General features: G+C 39.3%; 1 protein-coding gene across 3 annotated transcripts in view; it reads right to left on the reverse strand.

Moving 5' to 3' along the window:
- LOC136878964 (serine/threonine-protein phosphatase 2B catalytic subunit 2) overlaps window positions 1–21,021 on the reverse strand; it is a 1,209,081-nt gene that overhangs the window by 425,040 nt on the left and 763,020 nt on the right. The window lies entirely within an intron of this gene.

Raw genomic sequence — 21,021 nt, forward strand, 5'->3', positions numbered from 1 at the left:
GAAGATGCCCCTTACAGTAAGTAAGGCTTGGCACTACTCCCCTTCTCCTTAAGAGGAGACTGGGCACCAGAGACTGCTGGCTGCTGGACCAAGGGACTAACCTGCGGCCCAAAGTCCAGACGCCAGCAGACCCGAGCCGCACCAGGCAGTGACAAGGAGGACTGATTCCCCATAATGAAAACCTACAACCTGTTTTCCAGTCTTTGACCGGGTCAGGGATGTGATGAATGAACCAGATATAGGCTATTATTACAGTGGGGTCGCCACTCCCAAGGTGATATTAATGACTGATAAATGCTATGAAATGAGGATGGAGAGTGTTGCTGGAATGAAAGATGACAAGGAAAACCGGAGTAGCCGGAGAAAAACCTGTCCCGCCTCCGCTTTGTCCAGCACAAATCTCACATGGAGTGACCGGGATTTGAACCACGGTATCCAGCAGTGAGAGGCCGACGCGCTGCCGTCTGAGCCACGGAGGCTTGATTCCCCATAATAATTGACAAAAGCTAGGTGAATGGTTATGATTGCATGACACATACTCCTAACTAACACAACCTCTGGACTTTTCCAGCCCACATCCTTGCATGTGCTATCAAAAGATGTCAGGTTTTACATGTAGGCTCTTTCTATTTTCTGCCTATGTGGTTTTTCCCTGACCCTTCAATAATATACCTTAACACCATCCTACCAATACAAAATCGCCTGGTAACGTGTTTAAACATGGAAACAGGCAGATACTCCTTGTATCACTTCCCATTCTCCCTGCTATCTCTTCCTACTTAGAACTAATAGCATGTCGGAGGCAATGTAGATTGTGTCGATTGCCACGCCGGGGGAGCGGGCTACGGAGGCCCCCAGTAAAAAAAAAATCGAACAGACAGTCGGACTTTTTGCAACGAACTGTATGGAGGGAGGAGTCCATCATTCGCATATACGACTGGTCCGTATGCGATGTTTTACTTTGTCTGCAACTCAAGATCTGAACCTACGACCGCTGGCTGGGTGAGCGATATTAATCTCTTTGTGCTTTCTACTTCTCAAATCTGGAAAACTATTTACTTTTTCTAGTATGCCATTTCGGCTGAAAATGTAACACTACTCTTGTTGTGGCTACAAGACAACATTATAGACCTGTATGTTCATTCTAAAGTTCATATTTGAATTTTCCAAATTTTATTCTCCATCTAAAAATTGGTAACTAACCTGGTGAACAGACGCAAGAACTGACAGTCGTATCTGTGACATACTTGGAACTCTCTTCTACGCCTGGTTTTTGGGAGTGAGCTTACTACTTTTCTATATTTATTCGCAAGCTGTACCTTTTTGTTTCCCTTCGCCAGCCCTTGGACATAATTTTCTCCTCCTTTATTCTTCCTTTTATCCTATTCTGGGGGTTTTGCATATTGTACAGTGGCCTTTCTAAATTTTAGAATTCCTTTCTGATATAGTGTGGTGTACATTGATAGGGAACTTGACATTTGATTCTAGTCAATCTTTTTTTTTTTTTTTTTTTTGTATCAGATCCCCATGTATGCTGTGGCGTACCAGCCTAGTATTCATCATTTTCTTTCTTTTCCGCTTCAATCTGCGGCCTAGTCTTATGGCGTTACAAATCCTATTTCGATTGTATACAACTGAATATAGTCGCTTATTCAATTAATAATTGTGACCTTGTTCTTGTGATCATTTATGTTGTTTCTGTAATACATGTGCAGAATGAAAATTTTGAATGATAATGATATCATTATTCCTTGATCTTCTAATTATGCCTCCCCCGCATTTATTGTAGATAAACCCGACAGATTATCTCGCTTTATAGTGGACTATAGGAAATTAAACTCTCGTATCTTGTATGATGCACACCCTATGCCCAAATTGCAATCTGCCTTTCAACATTTTTCTAATGCTCAATTTTTTACTATTTTTGATTTGAATTCCGCTTATAATCAAATTCCTCTCGATGACATGAGTTCTCGATATACTGCTTTCATTATCCCAAATGGTCTATATCAGTTCAAAGAAGTCCCTTGGTTTAAATCTTGGGTCCCAGATTATGCAGCGTTTCGAAGATTCTTTGTTTGCAGATGTAAAATATAAATTTTTATTTCTTTTTATTGATGACATTCTTATCTATTCTCCTGATTTTGAATCTCATTTAGTTCACGTCCGCGAAGTATTAACTCGGCTTCGTTCTGTTGGCTTAACCGTTAACCCGTCTAAGGTACTTATCGCCCAGACATCAATTACATTTCTAGGACATATTTTAAGCTCACAGGGTGTTGCTGTCGATTCCGAAAGAGTTTCTGCGATCCATAAAATACCTCCTCCCACTAATTTAAAACAACTGCGCTCTTTTCTTGGCATGGTTGGCTTTTATGCTAAATATATTCCAATTTTTTCTCTAATTTCTGAACCGCTAAATCTTCTTAAACGGAAAGGCATTAAATTTCACTGGACCTTTCTCCAACAAACCGCCTTTGATACGTTAAGATCTAAACTATCTCAGGCTCCCCTCTTGCAAATTCCCGATTTTGATTTAAAGTCTGAACTTTCTACCGACGCTTCTGATGTTGCCATCGGTGCTGTCCTGCAGCAGACTAAAAATGATCAGACTACCTGTTGCCTATTTTAGCCGTATTCTCTCTCCGGTCGAACGTAAAATTCGGTGTATGAAAGAGAACCCTTAGCCCTCATTCTTTCCATCGAACATTTTGCTGAGTACCTTGATCACCGTCAATTTTTAGTAAGCACTGACAATCAAGCTCTTTCCTGGTTACTGCATAACGCCCCTAAAATCGGACGTACTGGTCGATGGTTGCTTCGCCTATCTCGCTTCAAATTTCCCCTCAAGTTTGTATCTGGATATCATAATTCTGTTGCGGACGCCTTATCTCGTCTTTCTGACGATAATCTATCTCATGTTTCTGAACTTAATCAACTTCCTATTAATTCTGCTACTTCGGAGCTGTGAGCTTGCATCTGGGAGATAGTGGGTTTGAACCCCAATGTCGGCAGCCCTGAAGATGGTTTTCCGTGGTTTCCCATTTTCACACCAGGCAAATGCTGGAACTGTACCTTAATTAAGGGCACGGCCACATCCTTCCCACTCCTATGCCATCGTCGCCGTAAGATCTATCTATGTCGGTGCGACGTAAAGTAAATTTTTAAAAAACGTGTGGCGCTAGGGTTACCGCAGGTAAGGGAGCAGGGCGACTAAATTCAAAGATCTCAGTGAAACAACAATCAGAAACGACAACATCTCTCAGTGAGCACGCGAAGAATATTACAGAGATTAGTGGGAATGACTTCGCAATTTACACAGCGAGTAAACAGCAAGAGAGTATCTAATACAACCATCATTGTCAGCGAGAAACGGAGTGAACTTTCTGGTGACGGTGCGAAGTGTAAGTGACGAAACGTCAGCAGTGGACCTGGGTGTGATATTGGTGGCTCAGAGTTAAATACGCTGTTTCTCAGCTCCCACTTAAAGATGGGATAAAACCAAGTGGAAGGAAATTATGTATGTATGTCCCTGTTTAAATACTGGCGAGTTCCGTAAACAGTGGATTAGCAATTTATGGGTACATTCAATTCAAACAAACTGTCTAAAGATTACAAGCCAGACTTGCAAAAAGTATCGGTAATTATTTTCCCAAACATACTAGTAGTGTGGCACTAACCAGCTCCAAATGTTGGAAGCATTTGCATGCCTTTATTGTAGGTAATATTGTTATTAACTGTACAAAAAGGACGGTTCAAAACTGAACCATAAGTTGTAACAGAAATTTGAATTGTTAAATATGATCTGCTTCCACTTGCATTAGAAGAAATAAGGGTCAGAAACAGTTGACATTAGGCATGCGTTTTGCTCTAGTTGACATTAAAAAGGGTGGTGAGCAATGTTTAGTAGTCCTGGAACAAATCGTTTCCTAGATATGAAGCTATAAACTAGGCCTGAAAAACATGCAGGTTTTGCGTCCAGGTGCCCTATCCCGTTAAAGTGACTCTAGGGAGTATTAGTCTGTTTCCTTTCTTGTGAATTACGTGAGGAAATGGTTTGCATGCAAGTTTGTTATCGCACATATTATTTATACCAGTAAAGGGCCGAGATATCAGAGCGGCGGCAGCTCCTACAGATAAGGAGACTTCACACAGAATGGACATCACGGATATACACAAACGGCAGGTGGGCATGAAACATATCGCTCCAAGGACGAGTAAAAAAAGGATATAGATTACAAGCGGAGAAACAAAATGTTAGCGATACCGTAGGAGTTCAACAGTTGCTGGAAAAGACATTACGTTACCCAATTACCTGGGTACAAAAATAAACTTGTGTACGAGTAATAAATCCTTATATCTCTAATGCGTAGGTCTCTTAACATTGCACTCCCCAACATATAGGCCTAGGCCTATGCATGATACGACTCATACCGTTCCTAAAGTTCCTGTGAAGTTCCCATACAAAAATAACATTATTATTATTATTCTTTCGAATGGGCCACCAGAGGACCACGTGCCAATTTCAATTCCTTCTTATTTGTTCTTTCCTTTTCTTCCAGTACGCTTTCATCTGTTCACTATGTTTCTTCTTTCTGTCTTCAGACCACTTTAAACCAGTGTTTTTTACTTTCCTCCCTTGGAATCCTTCTATTTTCAATACTATTTCCCGAAAGCCTTCTCCATTATTTATTTCTTCTGTTGTTATATTGTTTTTTTCTAAATCCTTTCTTACTTCATTGACCCAGCTTGTCGTTGATTTCTTACCCCACAAATATCTGAAAATCTTACTGGTTATTCTACTATCTTGCATTCGATATAAATGTCCAAAAAAACATAAGTCTCCTTTTCCTCATTACATCTGATATATTTTCTATTTTTTGATATATTTCAGCATTACTTCGTAATTTCCAACCTTCTGCTGTGTTTTGTGGGCCTAATATTTTCCTCATGATTCGCCTTTCTAGTATTTCTAATTTATCTAAATTATAGTTTAATGCCAGACATTCGCTTGCATATAGGCATTCTGGCTTCACTAGTGTGTTGTAATGCCTTATTTTTGCATTTTTGGATAGGCATCTTTTATTGTAGATATCTCTGGTGACACCATAAGCTCTCTCCATTTTATGTACCCTCTCCTCTACTGCAGATTTTTCCAAACCGTTTTCTTGGATTATTTCCCCTAGATATTTGAATTTTTTTACCCTCTCTATTTGGCCAATATCTGTTTTCAGACATTTCGGTGCATCCCAAATATTTGTTTAAAATGTTGTTTTTTCTGCAGAAATTCTTAAGCCAGTTCTACTGGCGATTCTTTCCAAGACATTTACTTGGGTTATAGCAGATGTCACATTTTCAGAAAGTATTGCAAAGTCATCTGCAAATGCAAGACAATTTATTTCGATACTTTTGTTTCCTCTTCCTAACCTTATCGGTGAAATATTGAGTTCAATAAGTTTTTCGTTCCAAATTCTCACTATTTTCTCTAGAACACAATTAAAAAGAATTGGGGATAGTCCGTCGCCTTGTCGTACACCAGTTTTTATTTTGAAAGGCTGTGATATCTCTCCCAGAAATTTCACTTTAGAGACTGTGTCTGTAAGTGTTTCACGGATTAGATTTGCCAGTTTAGACTTTATGCCAAATTCTAGAATTATTTTATATATAGTTTCTCTGTCAACAGAATCAAAAGCCTTTTTGAAATCTACAAACATGACTACAATGTCCTTTGAATTAAGTAACCTGTGGCGAATTATTGACTTAAGATTAAATATTTGTTCTGAGCATGATTTTCCTTTCCTGAAACCACCTTGATATTCACCTACATGATTGTCTAGTGTTGTTTCTACTCTGTATAATAAAATCTTGGAAAATATTGTATATGCCACTGCTAATAAAGATATTCCTCTGTAGTTATTAACGTCCTTTTTATTACCTTTTTTGTGGAGTGGATGTATCAAGGATACTTTCCATTCCTCAGGAATTTTTTCAGTTTTCCAGATTTCTTCAAAGAGTAATTGTAGCTCATTTGCTATATTTGGCAAGGACCACTTCAAAAGTTCCGCTGTAATAGAATCTTCTCCGCTAGCTTTGTTGTTTTTGAGGGTTTTAATTACTTCTTCAATTTCTTTTATAGTTGGTGGTATGACTTCCAAATGTTCATCAATATCTTGAAATTCTAATTTATGACTTGGTTGAGGACAGTTCAAGAGTTGATCAAAATATCTTGCTAATATCTCGCAATTTTCAGTATTGCTTAGTCCAATTCTGCCGTTTTCATCCTTGAAACTAACATTTGTAGTTTGGTCCCCCTTTAATTCATTCTTAAAAGTCTGATAAAAGTCACGGGTGTTATAAAGTTTTTGTCCATTTCTATAAGTTTCTCCTTTTGAAAGGCTCGTTTAGTACTTCTGATTATCCTTGCTGTTTCGTTCCTTTGTTGTTTAAACTGATCAAAATCTTCAATTTTCTTTGAGCATTTCCATTTTTTCCATGTTTTAGCCCTCTCTGCTAAAGCTTCTTCACATATTTCATTCCACCATATTTTCCTTTTATTTTTTTATTGGCCCAAATGTTTTCTGTGCTGCATAATTAATTGCTTGGGATATTTCTTGCCAGTTGCCTTGTTTAGCCACTTTAATTTCGTCTTGGTAGTTTTTAACTGATTCTTTTGTTATAGTAAGTCTGTCTACATTATATTTTATTAACCTCTGTGGCTTTCTTTGTTCTTTATTAGGGAGGAGTTTGGCTTTAATTTTAGAGAGATAATGGTCAGAATCAAATTCACCATTCCTTACTACTTTTACATTCATAATTTATTTTGTACTATTTTTTTTTCATTTTTTTGAAACTACCACATGATCTAACTGAAATTCTCCTAACATTGGGTTTGGAGATATCCACGTTTTAGCTTTTCTGGGGAGTTTTCTAAAGAAGGTTTACATTAGTTTCAGGTGATAGCTTTGACACAAACTGATTAGCCTAATACCATTTGTATTTGTTCTTCTGTGGGCTGGGTAACGTCCTACTACATTTCTAAATTTCTTTTCTCTACCTATTTGTGCATTGAAGTCACCTAACAGTAATATGGTGTTTATTTTCGGAATTTTGGATATTTCATTTTCCAAACGAACCCAGAATTCCTCTGTTTTAGGATTTTTTTCTATTGTCTTCATTTATTGGTGCATGGCAATTAACAAGTGTGTACGTTTTGTTTTTGCATTTAATTGATAGGAGAGATATTCTTTCTGAGGTGGATTTAAATTCTGTTACATTTCCTATTATACTTTTATGAATGTAGAAAGCTGTACCAAGTAGTGGCACCCCCTTCATAATTTTGATTGCTGGTTTGCCTTTAAAGATCCTGTAGTTACAAGTGTCTATTACATTTTCATCTAGGAATCTAGTTTCTTGAACTGCCAAAATTTGTATTTTGTTTTTCTCTAGAAGTATTTCTAGTTCTTTTTGTTTACCAGTCTTGAGTAGAGAATAATAATAATAATAATAATTATTATTATTATTATTATTATTATTATTATTATTATTGTTACCGTGTTTTAGCGGTAGGTAGAGGTGAAAGAAGGTGCGGGTGTGAATGGATCTCAAGCTACGAAATTATAGTGCCTGTAAAGTAAATTTAAAATTTAATACGGTTATATTTTCTTTTCAAAATAAATAAGTAACAAGCATGGCAGGTACAGAATAGCAAGTCAAAATAAGGTAGTTACAATATTTACAGAATTTGGGCTTCGCGCCCCGAGTTCACAATGCTTGGGCAATCAGCCCCGTTTTACCCCAAACACAAGTTTTAACAGAGGGGCAAAAAACCCCATTCATACCTAGGAGCCCTTGCTCCAAATTACACTGAAAAGCCTCCTCGAGGCATACAACATACAATTTTCAAAAGAGCCACTCGCTCTCAAATTTAAGCCTCTCCCAGGCCACTCCACCTTCAAGCTGTCCTCAACGGACATAAACACAGGGGTAAAATACCCAATCTACTGAGGTCTATTAAACGAAAAGAATGTTAATTAAATGACCTCTAAAATAACAATTTGAGAGGAGGCGAACTTGCACTCCTAATACACTAGATTAAGACCTACTTGGCGATAGGCCGTTAATACAAGGGCTAATCCCATACTAAAGAGGTGACTTAAGAAGAGAACAATTTGTTTTACATTAACGAAGAATAGGTGGAGAAAAATAAGTTCACCTCAAAACAATATGAGTGGGAGCTCGAGAGGGTTAGCACTCTCTATCCCAGAATGTAGCTTTCCAAGAGAATAGATGAAAAGAGTAGTTACATTTACATTTTAGGAAAAGGTTACATGGTGGAACGCTTCGCACCCGCCCCGAGAGTTAAACTGCTGAGCTAGCAAAGAAAGAATATATTAATCGGCCATTACCTTATAGTTGACCGCTGCTGGAGAAAGAGGCGCTTCCCGCCTCCTGCTATGTACTTAATACACTGAAAGATGGAACAGAAGTGGCCCGGAGACCCAAAAATCAGCAGTTTATATCCTCTCGCGGAAGGTTCTAGGTGTTAGGGGAAAGAAAACACCCTCCCACAAACTTTTTATTGGCTAGGGTATAGAAACATATTCAAGTTGGGGGAAGATACCAATGATTGGTCAGAAATTAATAACAGAAATTCGGGATTGGTCAAATGCAAAACAAGGGGAAAGCGAGGGGTATACAGCCAACTTAAACAATAACAGAAAGAAATTTAACAAAGAACAAACTTTTGAAATAAAATTTTCTCCAAAGAACAGTTATTTTTCTTCCCACTAGGGTGCACTATTGTAGTTTTTCAGTGGTGTCCTCTAGAAGAGAAAGTTCACACTTCTTACTTCAAGCAAAACAAAAGTACGTCGAAAATGACACAGTTCACAAACTCAAAAATTTCCAGGTGGTGACATCTTCTGAGAAACTAGAAAATTAATAGGGTAAATAAAGTTCAGACTTCCTCCAGCAGAGGAGTTTCCACAGGCGCACATTTTAAATTAGCGGAGTGGAGGTGTACCGCCCGGTACAATTATTATTATTATTATTATTATTATTATTATTATTATTATTATTACTACAATTCTACTAGTAATATAATGTTATCGGTTGTATGTCCCAATAACTACTTTTACGGTTTTCTGAGACATTGAAGTGTTGGAATTTTGTCCTGCAAGAGTTCTTTTTCATTTGGCAGTAAATTTACCAATACGAAGATGGAGTATTTGAGTAAAGCAATGATCGAAACATCGAACTTTGGCTCAGAATTCTACCGTCTAAGGCCACAACCCTGGCATTTTAAAAAATATTATAATTCATTGTATCGTATTTATCCTATGGCTTTTAGTGCCGGCAGTGTCCGAGGACATTTTCGACACAGCTGGTGCAGGTCTTTCTATATGACATTCATGATCTGCGGGCCCGGATATGGCATGATTGTGGTAATGAGGCACGGAGACTGAAGCCCGGTGTCAGCAGATAGCCTTCTCCTGTCGAACAGCACCAAGTGGGTCTCCTCATAGCTTTACGTCTTCATCCGACGGACGAATCGCTATCAACAGCGTCATATGCACTCATTCCACATGAACCTTGAGGAGAGGTTTGGAACTGAATCTAGGCATTTGGCAAGCAATCTAGTCATTATAAATTGAATACAACCACCTCTCCTATCTTGCTGGCCAACAATCTTATGGTGAAAATTTTTCGACCAACGCGACTCAAACCGGCTAACCACGGTGTCAGACTTGACGCCTTGGTGATCATGGCTACTAGGCGGGCACCTTTAAAAATAAAAGCTTATTACATTCGATTACAATGCACTTAAAATCAGAGGAATAAGTCCTTGATCTCAATCCCCTGACTAAGAAGCTAATGCAGTACCTCTCGACTACGCTGTCATTTCACCTTTACCGAGTATAAACGTTCGTAACCGTCTCCACGGTAGTTCAAGATGTTTAGTCGTTTACGTTTCCGAGTTCAATAAATGCTAGTGTTCATCCGTGTACACATTTTTGAACAACGTTTATTCGTCAGACGGATAACGTGTACCCGGGAACCCCCACACAAAGGGCAAGGCAAATTCTACGCACACTCAGTAAAGAAATCATGCACCATGTGAAATTACGTATTATTTGCAAAAGAAGTCAGCGATAGTAAAAATCAGCTTATAAAAGTCTCTGCAGTACATATTCACATACAAATGACCCGTACAGAAAATAAAATGAAGCGCTCTCAATAACTGAAGTATTAAATACTTCAGATGTCTTCTTCATATGTACGAAAACCGTTGAACACACAATGTATTTACACGACTAAGAAAAACATGCATTTTTGAGTAAATATATTCGCATTAACTTTTATACTTTTGCCCGTTAATTTACAACTAAAAATACGAATATATTAAACCTCAATAACACCTGCATTATTTTTTAAAGTGTGCTCAAAACTTTACTATCAAGATTTACTAAAAACAAGAAATCCCATGGAGTTACAGCCCTGAGAGGACTTGGCCTATCGAACGACTGATGCTCAATCGACAGGCCTGTATATTACGCATTCGCATCTCCGTCAAATGTACTTGCTCACGCTTCTTCCTGGTCCAAGATTCGAACACAAACAGAGGAGCAGGACGGATGATGATATTATTATTATTATTATTATTATTATTGATATACTGTGGTGGATAGACGTGAAAGAAGGTGCGGGCATGAATGGGTCGATAGAAGGTAATCAGAAGATTTAAATTAAATTAAATTATTTCCTTTTTTGGTTTCTTTTCAAAGTTCGACTTTACAATTTCAGGTACCAAAATTTTGCTTACAAGTTAGGTGATAACGTCTAGAAAATCAGAACTATCAACAAATGACAAACTAGCAAACTTGAGCTTGCAGCTCCCTAATTACGAATGTTATATGAGCACTACTGCTGCCATTAGCAACCAGTAAAGGAGACGAGTCTCTCAAGCTCGTTTACATCAAAATCAAAGCATCTTTGCTCCACAAGTTAATCTAGGAGACAACTCCCCGAACCTTATGACATTACAGCCTGCCAAAGGCACCATTCAACAGTTACATTACTAGAAAGAGCGTCTTTGCTCTATGAAACTTAGGAATATTGTTACCGTGGTTTGGGTGGATCGCAGAGAGGTGAAAGAAGGTGCGGGCTTGAATGGATCTAACTACAATACCAAGAATTGAATTGAAATTTTAACAAAGGTTATATTTCTTTCAATATAAAAAACGAACTTAACAAATTTCCAATAGGTGAGATCACAATGAAAAATCATGTACAATGCCAATCTTGAAACGAGACTTGGAAAAATCCAGGATTCAAAACTTTAACAATTTTGGGCTTCAAGCCCCTAGAGTTTTACAATTTCAGAGCTACCAGCTCAAGTTTACAATTCAAAAGAAGAATAATTAGCCAAGGGCAGAAATTCCCCAATTCAAGAGCACTTGCTGCCTAAATTACAGTATCTAGCCTTCCAGAGGCAACCTTCACTATTACAAAACTTTGAAAAGAGCTAACAGGCTCTCAGTTTCTTTCAGCCTACTTAAGGCAACATAACATCAAAATATTACACTCTCTGGCCTTGCAAGGCACGAATTTACAAAAGGAAATAGCTTTACGCAGGGGTATCTAGTACCCAACCTACGGGGCCTTTGCGGTAAAGAATAGGTTAAATAAATGGCCCGAACACAACCAGAATGGAGGCATACACTGCGCTCCCAGATAATGAAATATTAAAAATCCTACAGGGCTCTCGGCCGATGAAACTGGGGCTAGTCCCAAACTAATGAGGTGGCTCGTATGGAAATAACTTTAATATATTACAGGAACGAAAGGTTGCGAAAACGTAGTCACCTCAAACCAAGATGAAGGGGGGCTCGAGAGGGTAACTCACTCTCTATCCCCGATCACCAGTTAAAGATTCTATGAAATTTTACATTAGCCGAAAGAAGATCTACATTAGAAACGTTTGTTATTTAGTTAAAGATTTGGACCTTCCCCTCAGATAAATTTTCGGAGACAACAAGAAAGATAGAATTTACATGGCCATTACCTTGTAGATTTTCTGCCTGCCAAAGAAAGAGGCACCCCGCCTCCTGCCTTAACACACACACTAAGACGATCAATTGACAAGTAAACGCGAAAAGCCGCAACTTATATACCCTCAGGGAAGGTTCGAGAGAATTCAGGACTAATCAGAATACGCCCGCTCAATTTGTATTGGTTAATTCAAAGTGAACAAGAAATGCGTGATTGGTTGAAATTTAATTACAAAAATTTATGACTGGCCAGATTCAAAACTGGCAGAAAGAAAAGGAAGAGTTGCCAATCCAAAAATAAATGAACATAGATTCAGTTATGAAAACCTAGAAAAACGAAACTTCTTCAAGTTGTAAGTTCTTTATCCTTGCACCAGAGTGTGCATGATCAGAGCTTTTGGTAGTGTCATCTGTGGAAAAATGTTCAAACTTCTTTATATATAGCAAAACAACACCAGAAGAAATTCAATCAGTTTAGGAAACTTCACAATAACACGATTACTTAATCTTTCAATAGTGACATCTTTCGATTAAAGTTCCAACTTCATGTGGCATCAGTTTCACCTTTTGATCGATACATGAGTTCATTAAGGCGCTTATTTTGAATGAGCAGGGTTGAGGTGTATCTCCCGGTACAAATATATTTCCAGAAATGTCCAGGCCTATAAAAGGCACAACCTACATTTTACAATTCAAGCAGTACGCACTGTCGTATGTGCTCGATGATGATGATGATTATTATATTATTATTATTATTATCATTATTATTATCATTATTATTATTATAGTTTAAAGTGGCCTAACATCGAGGTCATTGGCCCCTAATGGTACAAAATGAAATAGCAACAAATTTCAAAATCATCCACTGACCAAAGTAAGAAAATGTCATGAAGAATGAATGGACACGAACAAAAAAAAAACAGTGAATCCGACGCAAAAAAAGATCATAAATAATATTATTGACCAAGGGACCACTTATAAAGCATAATCCTGAATCGAGGATGCTTGATGTCTAAAGGGGTTCAAAATCCATGTCGAAGGCCCCACAGAATGCTACATGTCGCGAGTAAAGTAGAACCATGGTATTTGCTACTAATCAAAAGTAGCAAAGACTCACATTGTTGCACACAAGATGATACTACTCACAAGTGTTGTACTTCGTACAGGTAACGCTGACCTATGGTGTTTCGCACACAATGGCGCCACTAATAGCCAACGCAAACCGATGAGGTTCCTTACCTAGGTGTAATAGTCACGGGTGCCGGTATTCCCGTGGTGTTCCTCACACAGTGGGTACTAATCACAGGCAACGCAGACCCACGGTGTCGCTCATATAGTGGTACAACTCACAGGCAACGCCCAGACCCGCGGTGTTGCTTACATGGGTACGACGCATGGGTACTGGAAAACCCCAGACCAGGCTCTTGGCTGATACTAATCCCAAACCTATTTCGTACCTAATATAGTGATACTACTCGCAAGTACAGGCAACCTATGGCGTTCCCCGCGTGATGGTACGAATCAAAAGTAGTTTCATGGTTCAATTATCCCTTTGTCGCCCCTTTTAGTCTCCTCTCACGACAGGCAGGGGATACCGTGGGTGTATTTTTCATCTGCGTCCCCCACCCACAGGGGTAAAGAGAGAGAGAAAAGAAGCAGGGATCCGTTACTTCGAAAGATGAAGTAACGGACGAAGAACGGCAAGGGCCACGGAGGGCGTGAAAATGAAAGACTCCCTAGGCCTCGAATGCTGCAACACCGTCGGGGTCGGAAAAGAACAAGAGTTGACCAAGGGAGGTCGGACAGGATAGACGAAAGTGAGGAGCCTGGCACAAGTAAGTGGAAGCAATGCAAAGACTCTGCTAAGGGCCCTGTGGTCGCCAATCCACACTCCCAAGTTGAGAGCCCCTTGTAGTCGCCTCTTACGACAGGCAGCGGATACCGCGGGTGTATTCTACATGTTCGTCCCCCACCCGCAGGGGATAGTGTGTTCGGTCCGCGAGAGGTATTTTAAGTCCGCCGGCAAGCCGGTTAGGACCCCCCTATCAGCCACCTGGGACGCGCCACGTGGGAGTATCACCTCTCCCACTGCTACGCCAGCGTAGTAGGTTCGAGGTTTTATGTGCTCAACAGTCCACATCTTTACATAAAAGATATGACACAGGGGTATCGAGTACCCATCCTACCAGACCTTTGTGAGAAATAACAGGTTAAATTACTGGCCCAAAAATCAAAATGGAGAGGAAGCAGCCATTTGCGTTCCTTGAAAATCGTAATGAAAGTTTAAAAACCCTATTTGGGCTTATGGCCCGAAGTTAGGGAGGCTAAGCCTATACTACTGAGGCGACTAGATAGAGAGAATATTTAAATTACAAGGATTACAAACTAAAAAATGGTTACAAAATCATAGTCACCTCAAAATCAAGTTGATAGGGAACCAGAGAGGGTATCAAACTCTCTATTCCCTGACTTCGGCTAAGTTCTTTAGACGTGTTTGAAATTTACACTTGAACTAGGAATTTACATTTCAGAAAATTATACTTACAGCTATATAGCTAAAGAACGGAAACCCCCTCGAGCTAGCATTCTAAGACTATCCCTTAGTAAAACAACCAGGACTGCCATTACCTTGAGCTGATGGACTACCCGACGATGGGTGAGGCACCTCCGCCTTCTTTCTTAACACACACACACACACACACACACACACACACACACACACACACACACACACACACACACACACACACACACACACGACTGGAACGATCAATAAGACGACCTGGTCGAAAATGATTTTTTTTTTTGCTAATGGCTTTACATCGCACCGACACATATAGGTCTTATGGCGACGATGGGATAGGAAAGGAATAGGACTGGGAAGGGCTGGCCGTGGCCTTAAGGTACAGCCTGGTGTGAAAATGGGAAAAACTGAAACCCATCTTCAGTGCTGCAGACAGTGGAGTTCGAACCCGCTACCTCCCGGATGCAAGCTCATAGCTGCGCGCCCCTAACCGCACGGCCAACTCGCCCGGTCCTAACCCTTACAGACTCCTCATCTTTGCTGACTCAGCCAGTTACACTTTCTTACTTAAGCCCCATTAACAGCGATAATTTCCCATCGAATTTCATTTCCTTCGCGAAGTTTTTCCAAGGAGACCCTCAAGCTAACTAGAATATAAGGTAGGCTACTCCGGCGGTTGAAGCTTCCATTGGCTGGAGCGCTCTGACATCACGCGGTATGAACGATAGCGAGTAAGGTACACAGTCGCAGTACAGCAAGCCTGTGAGTTCTCGTGCCTGTGAAACATCTTCTCAATCTTTCATCAAATAATAGTCTGGTTTACTCCGATTCGATAAGTAACAGCACTTCCAATAGATTTAAAAACGTGAAAATGCGTTAAATTTCGTCACATGCTGAGCAGGTAGAACATCAACTATCAAATACATGACATATAATACGATAAGAAATAAAATATTGCCATGCAACTCAAAATAATTAATTTATTTCCTGATGAAGTAAATATTTAGATCAAATGGCATAGGAAAATATGCATCATATCGACATCTTTATGGAATTATATTAAATTATTAAAACGTACGTGTCAGGAGACTTAATGACTTGATGAACCAGCCCAAAGCTTAGCCTTCTTATTGGCATATTTTCTCAGTGCTAGCTCCTTACTCTTTGCATTAAAATGCCATATCCTAATAAATGCCCTGGTCCTTACGTAGACACACATTATTTTGTCATGGAATACTGGAAATTTTGACTTAATAACAGAAATAAGAGTTTTCACGTTTTTGCATCTGGATACAGTCTTACCGTGAAACACACCAAATGAAATTTCGAACTGGGCTATATTATTTAACCACCCATGACTGGGATGTGTGAGGCCCCCTTTTGAAATAACCGAGATCCAGTAACAGGTCTCTTCTCGCACGACATTTTTGTCTCTTTCTTCGTATTTAATGTATATCGGATCACGGATACTGTATTATTTCACGAGCTTCGAAATATATTCAGAAATATAAGTTATTAGCACATAATAATGTTAATGTTATTGGATTTTACGTCCCACTAACTATGTTTTTGAGCACCTTCACCACTGGACTGAGACAGGATCGAACCTGCCAAGTTGGGCTAAGAAGGCCAGCGATCTACCATTTGAGTTGCTATTCAGCCCGGCTATTAGCACATAACAATAATTATAGAAAATATGATTTTCATTCAGTCATTTATTTCTGACACGTTTTTACCGTACGAGCTGTAATAATGGAGATATTCAAGAGTTTATTACGAAGTGTTTCAATAACCAAGCACTGCTGACGAGGAAGTATTGTTATGCCATCACAGTAGCAAACTAACTGGCTATGATGGTTGTTGTCGTTATTGTCTTTATAATATGCGAAATAATAATGTTATTTGTGTTACGTCTCACTAACAAAATTATGTATCCGTGATCCGATATACAGTAAATACGTAGAAAGAGACAAAAATGTCGGTCGGTCGGTCACTTGCTTTCTTGGCTTACGCTGCGTGAACCATCAATGATAGACCCCAAGTGTAAGCGTACGAAATGTAGAGCATAGAATCCTCTACAAAAAAAGTCCGCGATGGCACATACCTATTTCTAACCGGCTGCCATCTGGAAGCGATTTTATGCTACAGTCCGCGGTAAAAAATATAACTCCTTAAAATTAAATATTTCGATATTATCCTCGAGCTCCTCATCAAAATAAATTGTTTGACATCCTCCAATATTTTATAAGGATTACAATAACCTTGTCAGGACATTATTTGCATGAATGGTTCAGAAGTTATGACCATTTTAGACTGTAGTGGTAATACGTGTCAGCAGGACGGGAGAGCGCTGTCTCATATCACATGACGTCACGCAGAAGGCGGACAGGGAGAGAAACAAGTGAGCGCGATGCGGGAAGAGACCCCTCTGGGAGACCCTCACCTGTCGATTGGTACTGGGGACTCCGTTACTTCCGGAGGTCCGAGGGTTGCTGGAAATGTTCTTACGGTTCTCGTAAAATAGTTCTGTGAATATTTCTGTTGACGCCACGACCGAACTCATGGGAAGAAGGACAATGATGTCGGTAAAATTACACTTAAGGAAATAAAAACGATTTTCTGAAACATAGTTCCTTGTACAAAATTTTAACTCTTTAACGTGCCTAAAGATCCCTCCACACGGCACGTTGTCAGAGGAAGAGCCAAATGAATGATTAAAGCTGGAAAGAATTTTTCCTCTTCGAGCAAGTCAATTAATTTTACATTCTTAACTTGTGTTTCTAAACTTCTCTATTGTCTATTATTTTTACAAACAAATGCTTTTGATTTCAGATCATCACGTTCATAAAAAATGATCTATTCTACCAATTGCATGTGATTTCTCTTGAGAAAATAACAACATCTGTGTAACACAAAAAGTAAAAAGAAGTTTCAGTGGAAAACCGTAACTTCAACATGATAACATTTAATATAAGTTACTGCGAAATAAAGTGATTCGAAAGTAATCCCTAGGATTTGTAACACCATTGGCACTGTGTACTTGTTTTGGGGTAATGCTTCAGACTTTTTACTTCCTCTCCTATTTAAGGAACAACATTTACCGTTTTCTGAAAAATATTTTTTTAAATCTCATTATATAATGCATTTACTGCCTCAATCTGTGTTTTAATAAGCTCTTTCATTGCTTACATCCCGAAATGTGCAGCCTGAAGAGCTTTAGATAATGGCTCCAACATACTAGGAAACTTCGCAATAACAATAAGACACAAAAATATACTTTATTTTGTGAGGGTGCCATATGACAAGAGTGCTGGAAATTACTTCTAGTACGTTGACTATACGGGTAAAATGTTCACTGAATGAACGAATGCTTATATATTTTTCAGTCTATCGAGTTTCACAGAACATGGGGGTATTCTGTATTCGTCCCCTGGATTTGGTAGTTATTCTGGAGAATTAATGACACTTTTTATAGTAGCTGTGCAGTTCTGAACCGATTGCTATTTACTGAGGTCATTTGTCACTAAATTTAGCGTATGAGCTGAACAATGCCTTACGATAGTCTATCTATTTTCTCGTACACCACTACGTATACCACCAATTGTTGCACAGCCGTCATCTCCCTGCCCTACCACGTCTAATCTATGTTGATACAAAGCCTTCAGTATAGATTTCAAACACTTGCAGCGTCCAACTCAAAAATAAAATTTAAAAGAGCATGAAATTCGAACCGCTAAAATAATAATCTGATCAGTGTGGCCAACAGGAGGAAACAAAATCCAAAACCGGCGGCAGAAGGCACCAGAAAATCGGTTAATTACATATTAAAAGTTAAGATAGGTAAAAATGACGAAAAATGGTAAAATGGAAACATGCCCGTTGCCAAATACCTTATGATCCGATTTATTAGAGAAGTACTCCTGTATATTTCATTATGGTCACGCGTTGCTGACCCTGACCAATATATTCTCGCTTCTTCTCTCTCATAATTTATGGAGCTTACAGAAATGATGATATGCGAGTTGTGACATCACACACTTGTACGCGGAGTCTCGTTAATTACAAGGGAAATGTATGGATTGAACCAGACCAGTTTCACTGACATTTGGCAGGGTGATCAATTAAGATATCATACACTATATGGTAATAGACATTCTGCCGTAAAATAATATAGTTTGTTGGTGCAGTATTAAATTTATCGAAGGCATCGGTAGCAATGAAATTTGGTAAGATGACTATGAAAACATCAGAGTATCCCTGCACACTTGCCGCTGTTACACTGTGCACATGATAACAAAATGGGCGAACAGGAATCCGGCAGTTTCCTCGTATATTCTAATATATTTCATTAATGGCATGCACGTTTAATATAGACGACCAAGATTTTATATGAGTAGATTATAAACGATACAAAAGTATTACAATCATAATATTTTTACTGTACGTGCTTGTCAAACAAGCTTGCAGAGCGCAAAGTTTTGTTCGTTTTGTCAAATCTCATTTTGGTATGAAGTTGCTTTATGAAGAAGAACAAACAAACCACTGCTGAGTTGATCGTTTTATAGTGCCATTTAAATTAAACTTTTCTCTTTCAAATTTAGGATTTTAAAGTTAAAATTCCTGAGATTATGAGGAGACGGGGGGAGGGGTGGGAGGAGGGTGCAACTGTCACTCCGTGCCGCCCCTTGCGGGCGACCTTGATCTCAGGATGATAGTATAAGAATGAACCAAAGTGTAACAAAGCTAATGCAGTGAGAGCTCACAGTTGCTATCAACAGTATTCTGCAAGAAAGGGGTCAGCTCCCGGATGAAACTATGTTTACAGCGGTCTGTTTTCAGACCAACTTTGTTATACAAGAATGAAAGCTGGGTGGACTCAGGATATCTTATGCATACGTCAGAACTAACAGGCATGAAAGAAGCGAAAATGATTGCTGGTACCGATGGTAACTATGGCAGGAGGGTATTCGGAATGATGAGATGAGGCCAAGTTAGGAATGAATTCTATGGGTGAAGCGGTACGCAAAAACAGTCTTTGGCGAGGCGAGTGGAGGAGGATAGGTTACTTAGGAGAATAATGGACTCGGTCGCGAAGGGTAAGAGCGAGAGAGAGAGAGAGAGAGAGAGAGCGGAGAGAAAGTCCCCCCTTACAGCAGCTGTCAGCGCATAAGTGTTGCGGAAGATATGGACGAGAGGGATTACCAGGTTCACCTAATGAATATGATTGGGTCTCAAGAAATCCTGCCTCGTTCCTGCGTACCATCTACATTTCCTCACTCGCCTAGTTCTCTGCAGAGTATTAGTCTCTCTAGGTCCCGCGATCCAAATATTACTAACACAAGTCGTCATTTGTTTAGGCTGCAGCAGCTATTTGTGGGAGTGATGCAATGTTTGTTTTGTGTTTGACAATGATAAGAGTCGAGGAGACGCTGCACGAACAAGCATAGCTTCATCTTCTCGCTGGCTTATTGCCATTCAGTGGGACTGCTCTTTTGCAGGTACTCACACATTGTGAAACTTCTGATGTCAGATGAATCCGTTTCTCTTTTTCATCGTGGCGCTCATGACACAGCATTGTGTCTACCTTGACTAACCCAATGTGTATCCAGGATGTGCAGCGTGAACAGCATTTATTTAGGGGCAGGAAACTGGAGCTACTGTCGCTTTAGGCGCAGAGATCTCTGACCGTTTAACTTGCATTAATGCCGAATTCGGCAGGCTCTCAGCTATAAAGCTAAATTTTAATTGTTTTAATGAAGCATTCATGGAATTAAACTAACGGAGTTTCCAGGGTCGTAAACTCACTGGGATAGACAGGACAGTTTCTACTCCGCACCACGAGTTGCTTTTCCACAAGTTCCACAAATAGACTTGTTCGAACAACAAGATACCATGTGTTCGAGCCTTTGACAGTTACAGCATCGCATTGGAGGTGCCTGATGTGTGCAATTCCATGGCTCGCCCTTCATGATATCACAGTCAGTCATGAAGATCAGTTCACTGCAGAAAATAGATCCGAGAACCAGATACCGAGGGGATTTCGACGGGGATTTCGCTATAGTAGTCTGACGTGAGAACGGACCAGGCTGAGCTGCGGTCCGCGTCTTCAGTAAGAAGCTCCGATTACGCACCTTCTCTGTGAAAAGGCTTCTAAACTGATTTTCATTCCAACTGTTTAATCGCTGTGTTAACACTTAATTTCTTTTGATCTTTCCAAAATGCCTTTGGATTTTTTAATTATTTTATTTACAATCACTTCAACTGCTGGGTCATATTACGACCTAACTATAAAATACAATATATTAATAACAATTGAATAAATATACAAATGCATTCAATTATAACTGCTAATAATTTTATTGTTATTAAGACTGAAGAAAATGTTTTGATTTGTTGCTGTCGATAAGTGCAGAATGAAGGTTACTGATCCTAGCTTCTTGTTTCCGT

Source organism: Anabrus simplex, chromosome 8, assembly GCF_040414725.1.
Source record: "Anabrus simplex isolate iqAnaSimp1 chromosome 8, ASM4041472v1, whole genome shotgun sequence".
Lineage (NCBI taxonomy): Eukaryota > Metazoa > Arthropoda > Insecta > Orthoptera > Tettigoniidae > Anabrus > Anabrus simplex.